At 47.3% G+C, this 5,740-nt stretch overlaps 1 non-coding gene across 1 annotated transcript; it reads left to right on the top strand.

The window, feature by feature from the left end:
• The first annotated feature begins 596 nt into the window (after positions 1-596).
• LOC120098690 (small nucleolar RNA SNORA17) lies at positions 597-724 on the top strand. The gene has a single exon (XR_015644484.1). It is a non-coding gene; the product is annotated as a small nucleolar RNA SNORA17 (small nucleolar RNA).
• Positions 725-5,740: the final 5,016 nt, after the last annotated feature.

Raw genomic sequence — 5,740 nt, 5'->3', positions numbered from 1 at the left:
CGACCCAGTGTCTCCTGCCGCCACACACTTTCCTACCCTCAAACCATCACATAAAAAGAACACACAACACAATAATCTTAGATCCAATTGATAAGCTATAATTGCCCACTTCACATACAAAGCCCAGTACCAACCATCCCTTAGGAACATTGATAACAAACCTGTAAATAAATACACAGAACGAGATCAGCCTCCATTGTCCTGCCACCGCTTCTCCCCTTCTCTCTTCCTCCTGTCTCTTCCTTTCTGTTCTAGCCTATTCCTCTTCCTTCAGACTTCTCTCCCGCACATCCTTCCTTCTCCTCCAATGACAGGCTTCCTTCTATCCTGTACCTGCCCCTCACCTGTACTTTACAAATTCAATGGGGAGGTGGTTCTGGTGAAGTCACCTGAGTCCTGAGTATGTGACTAGGCAGCTGTCCTTGGGGCAGTGGAAGTAGCATCAAAATACAGACAACTTCAGGGCGAACCACAACAGGAACCAAGCATCCAATACGGAGCTTGTTGCCGTCTTTTCAGAGGAAAAACTATAACATACTTTTTTTTAAAGGTTCCGTTGAGGTAACTGGAGAGTTCTGGTTATAGTTTTGGTGCGAACTGTCCCTACAGTTGTTGCAAGTGTGGCCGTTGTGTCGCATGTACCTCAGTAGGGGATAGAGGAGAGGCTGTGTCTATGCACGGTGTTCTGATCTACGGACATCTGAATGAGTAGAAGCCTAATACTCCCTAAAAAAGGCCACTGGTCTTGTGCTGGGAGTCCCGGACAGGGAGCTAGCCAGTCTGATGCCAGGCAGGCCAAGAAGGGTTTCTAAGATGTGGAACAAGCCGAAGACTAGAAGAATCCTGCCTGGGGCACCAGGTAGGAGTGAGTCTGAGACAGATAACCCTCTTAAAAGGCCACTTGGATGGGCCAGATAAGTGAACTTGAGGCAACCATCAGCCTGGTGCCATGGGGCCTAGGCAGGGAACTAGCCTGAGATGACCACCAGTCCCGCACTTTGCAGCCCTGAGAGGGCAGACCATGCCTGAGATGAGCCCTGCCTGGTGTCACACATAATGCACAAGCAGGGCATAGCACTCCTAAGACCACTCCTGAGATGACCCAGACACTCGAGACTCGGGTGCCACTGAGAGGAGTAAGCAGGAGAGGAATGGAAGAGAACCAAACAGTAGGATGTGGACACAATGGAGAGAGAACTAGAGGCTTGGGGATAGTAAGGAACAGCCTAAGGTGAGTAGCCAATGTTGGTATTCTGTCTAAGCTCCACCTCCACGGCTACCCGGCAGTAGCCAGGTATGCTCCGCCCCACAGTCTCCTAGCAACAGCCAGCTGTGCCTGACTGTACAAGGGGCTGCTTGCCCCCTCCTCTCCTTTCTTACCCCCTCTTACTCTTTGTTTTTCTCTGTTTTTGCTCCTTTCTCCCCTCCCTCCACGTGCCCATGGCCGACCGCATTTCCTCTCTTCCTCTACTCTTCTCTCATTAAATCTCTCCGCGTGGAACCATGTTGTCTGGGTGTCTTCTGTCTGGGCGCCGGCCGAGATTTAAAACCTAGCAGGCAGGGCTGGAGAGATGGCTCAGCGGTTAAGAGCACCCGACTGCTCTTCCAGAGGTCCTGAGTTCAATTCCCAGCAACCACATGGTGGCTCACAACCATCTGTAAGGAGACCCGATGCCCTCTTCTGGTGTGTCTGAAGACAGCTACAGTGTACTTATATATAATAAATGAATAAAAAAAAAAAAAAAAAAAAAAAAACCTAGCAGGCAGTGATGCCGCCTGGGACCATGATGGTGTCCTAACTTGTGCTGCCACCAGGAGCCACATCTGGGTCTGTGGCCCTGGAGCAGCAGAGGTCGGTTACCACTAAAACCAGATGGATGTCCTTGGTCTGGACTGCTGCCCTGGGTCATGTTTATGGCTGAGAGCTGTGCAGGACTGCCCCATCCCTCACCTGGGCATCGTGGGAGAGCTGGCCCTGGGGGCAGGAGAGATGACCCCACCCCTAGCCTAGTACTAAGCGGGGGTTGCAATCTAGGCGGGGAGCTGATTTCTGAGGATACAAATGTGGGAGACTGGCCCTACCACTCATTTTCTATGTGGTGGCATGGGTGATGGAGAGATACCCTTCTCCCCCATAATCCCTCACTACCTGCGGCAGGTGGGAAATCTGTCCCTGTGGTCATGAGAGCAGGAGAACTGGCTCTGCCTCTCACCAGCTGCAGCATTCAGGAAAGCAAGCCCTGTACCTCTCCTGGGCAACAGAGTGGAGCTGACCCTGGGGGCGGGGATGCATGCAAGTCAGCCCACGGGCTTGAGCATGAGAGCTGGCCCTGCCACTTGACTGCCATGTGGTGACAAGGACAAGAGAGAGGCACCCCCCAACCCCACCCCCAGCCATCTATGACAGGCAGGAGAGCTGGCCCCAAGATTATCAGAGCAGGAGAGATGACCCTGTCTCTTTTCTGTTCGAAGTCTATCCAAAGTCTCTTCCTGTTCAGTTTTATGCATTTATGTTTCATTATGGCCTTGCCACAATCTTCATTTTCTACCCCAAAGCCTCCTAGTCCATCTCCCCTCCTTCTGTAGGCATGTTCTTAAGTCTTAGCTGGGTGACCACGCCTCAGGCTCCAGCTCAGAGGCTCTCTATCACAAAGAGTAGGGCTAAGATACTGCCAATCATTCTTACCAAGTCAGGCACTGTGGAATAATACACAGGGGATGGATCAAATCAAATCAGGGGAGGCTCAAAGTAATCATCATCCTATTGGACTTCCAGGGTCTCACTATTTGATTATCTGATAGGTCTGTAAGACCATTGGTGGGTATTTAGAAAACCCCAAATCTGGGTTTATCACCTCACTTCATGCATTTCCATCACCAGAACTTATTCTCGCAGGCACCGTCTTCTTGACATATGGGATATCAATGTCAAGGGACTTACAACTTTCCCATAATTCCAGTTTCATTTTTCTGTATTCATGGTCTAAACTTCCTTAAAAGGACAGGCAAGAACCCCAACTGGATATATCGTGATTCCATTATACCCCTGACTAGAATTAATACTCCGCTCCACACATTAAAGTGTTTGATCATGCTGCAGATGTTGATCTGAGATCCGCTCACCCACTGAAACTTTCAGGACTGGAGCAATGATTTTGACAGAGATATTGTCTTAGTTAGGTTTTTATTGCTGTGATAAAACGCCAAGGCAACTTCTAAACAGAAGAGTTGATTTAGGCTTACAGTTCTAGAATGCTGACAACCCATCACCCTTGTGGCAGGAAAGCTTGGTAGCAAGTGCCAGGCATCGCAGCTGGAGCAGTAGTTGAGAGATCACATCTTAAACTGTAAGCAGAAGGAGAGCGAGCGCCTCCATCCGAAATCTGCTTACAGCTCCCAAGGGAAATTTTCTCATCATAACAAAAGCACCTTTGTTATGCAAGAAAGTTAGAGAATTTTGGAATTTTCATCTCAAGAACCCAAGACAACTCCCAAATTCTTTCTCATACCAGAGCATCTATAAGGACTCTTAGACTAGAATAAGAGGGTATATTCCCCCTACAGGATAGAAGAGGTTTTCCAAAGCCAGAAGGTGTGAGGTGAACGAAAAGCTAGAAGACTGACAGGCATTTGGGGGTACTCTTGAGCTTGATCCAAGTCACGATGGAACCCATCAAATTTGTTGTTGTCGTTGTGGTGGTGGTGGTAGTGGTGGTAGTGGTGTGGTGGTAGTGGTGGTAGTGGTGGTAGTGGTGGTTGTGGGATGGTGGTTGTTTGAAACAGGGTCTCACTCCCTCTCACAGCTCTCTATGTATCCCTGGTTATCCTTGGACTGCAGAGTGCTAGGGTTCCAGGTGTGTGTCCTCACATCTGGCTAGCGAACACCTTTGTCACACAGACTTTTCTGACTTCTCAAGAATGAGTATGGACAGTGATGAAGTCTCCTAAAGATGGCAGTTAGAAGTTTCAAATATAATTTCAAAATTTATTCTTTAATAATTTCATAATGCGTGTCATAGGCTCTCTTATCTCCCTGGTCTAGGAATCTTCACTTTGTGAACGCGGTGTTCCCTGAAGCAGATCCTTAGAGGTGTTCGCTGCTTTGGGGTATTTTTCAATGCCATTGAGTGATATTATTTTTCCTGTAAGAAAGGTCGGGGGAGGGAGAGGGAGGAGAGGGGATTGGCTGTTAGATCCAAAGAGGACCCTCAAACCCCCCAATAGCAGTGGTCTGTGCTCAGCTCAGTGTGCACTCTGACAAGATAGAGGATTGCTGGTGGATAAACAAAGTCTAAACTCTGCTTTCCTTAAGGATTTTGATGTGGGTTTCTGTCAGGAAGAGCCACTGATAGCTTGCTGTTGAAAGACTACACTTCCCAGCTTCCCCTGCGGTCTATAGACATCATTTCCACAGCTATAAGAGGCTGCATCCCATCTTCTTCTGTAGACATTTTGGCTGCCTTCACCTGCTCATAAATAAACATGGTCCCGTCTAAGGTTAGGCCAAGCCCCTCCTCCTTTCCGCCTTTCATCTCGCTACAGCTGCTCTTAAATAATGTAACATGATGGTTCCAGACTGCATTTATTGTTTAAGGTTTTATTTTGATGGTAAAAGATCTTCAATTAAATCTCCAATTCCAATTTTTAAGGCTCAGACTTAACAGGGACAACCCGTAAAATCCTAATCTTATAAAAGGTTCCAACTTGTTATAAACTGTTAAAGATAACTGAGACATTCAAGTTGCTGATCACCTTACAAATGGACAAATTATTTAATGTAGTCAGATGGATGCTTGTATGTCATGCTAAGTGCAAATGTAGTTTATTTATAGAGACAAGCTTAGAGGGAGAGACCAATTTATATCTCCCATTTTATAGTCCCATATCTAGATTGTCAAAGCTGAGCCTGAAGCAAATAAACCAAAACAAGTTAAAAATAAACGTTAAGGTTTTTAATGTAAAATAATATTTAAAAAAATCAGGTATGTAAAAGTTGGTTATGAAAAATTGAGTGCTTGAGTAAAATGGTTAAATTTACAATGCACTTGCCTGGCAGGAAACCCCCAGGCTCAAGTACTTCCCTCAGATCGAGCACAGGTTCCCTTGGGTGTGCCCCTGCCCAGCGGGGACCCAGTTATTCAGGGTCCTGAAGAGGCCTTCCACCTGTGTATCAATGGGGGGTAAAGAGAAGAAGGAGACCGAGCAAAAGTTCTGTTGTCAAGGTCTCATTTAATGGGGCAAGCGTTACAGGTTTTAAGGCTTTCAGGAAGGGGGTGTGTCCTTTGTGAAACACAAAGGACGGAGAGAGAAAGGCATTCGGGCAGCGATAGCAGAAGGTGAAGAGGTCATGCGATGGAGACACGGGAGTCTGGTGTTTGCTCAGGCTGAAACATTCTGTGAATGTTATCTTTCTGTGCCATAAATTCATGGGAGAGGCTTTTGTCCAACAATCTCAAGACTTTATGGCAGTCATTTCAAGGTTGAATCTCTGTGGCCATGCAGCCAAGAGTCACGTAGCCACTTTGAGCCATAGTCACAAAGCGGCCAGGCCCAAATCCAATACAGCTCCCTACATGGGTGGAACACCATCCCTCCAGAATAGGCTTCATGCTGCATGGGAAGTAAGATCTGCCCAGAAGTCTGCTGCTTCCGCTCTGGTTGTGTACGCCTGACCAGATCCAGCCTCACAGGCTGAACCAGAAGAACAAAATGAAACCAACCTCTTCCTTATTTAAAGATA

The sequence above is a fragment of the Rattus norvegicus genome, chromosome 19 (assembly GCF_021556685.1).
Source record: "Rattus norvegicus strain SHRSP/BbbUtx chromosome 19, alternate assembly SHRSP_T2T, whole genome shotgun sequence".
NCBI classification, from domain to species: domain Eukaryota; kingdom Metazoa; phylum Chordata; class Mammalia; order Rodentia; family Muridae; genus Rattus; species Rattus norvegicus.
This window is presented reverse-complemented; position numbering and strand designations above follow the sequence as displayed.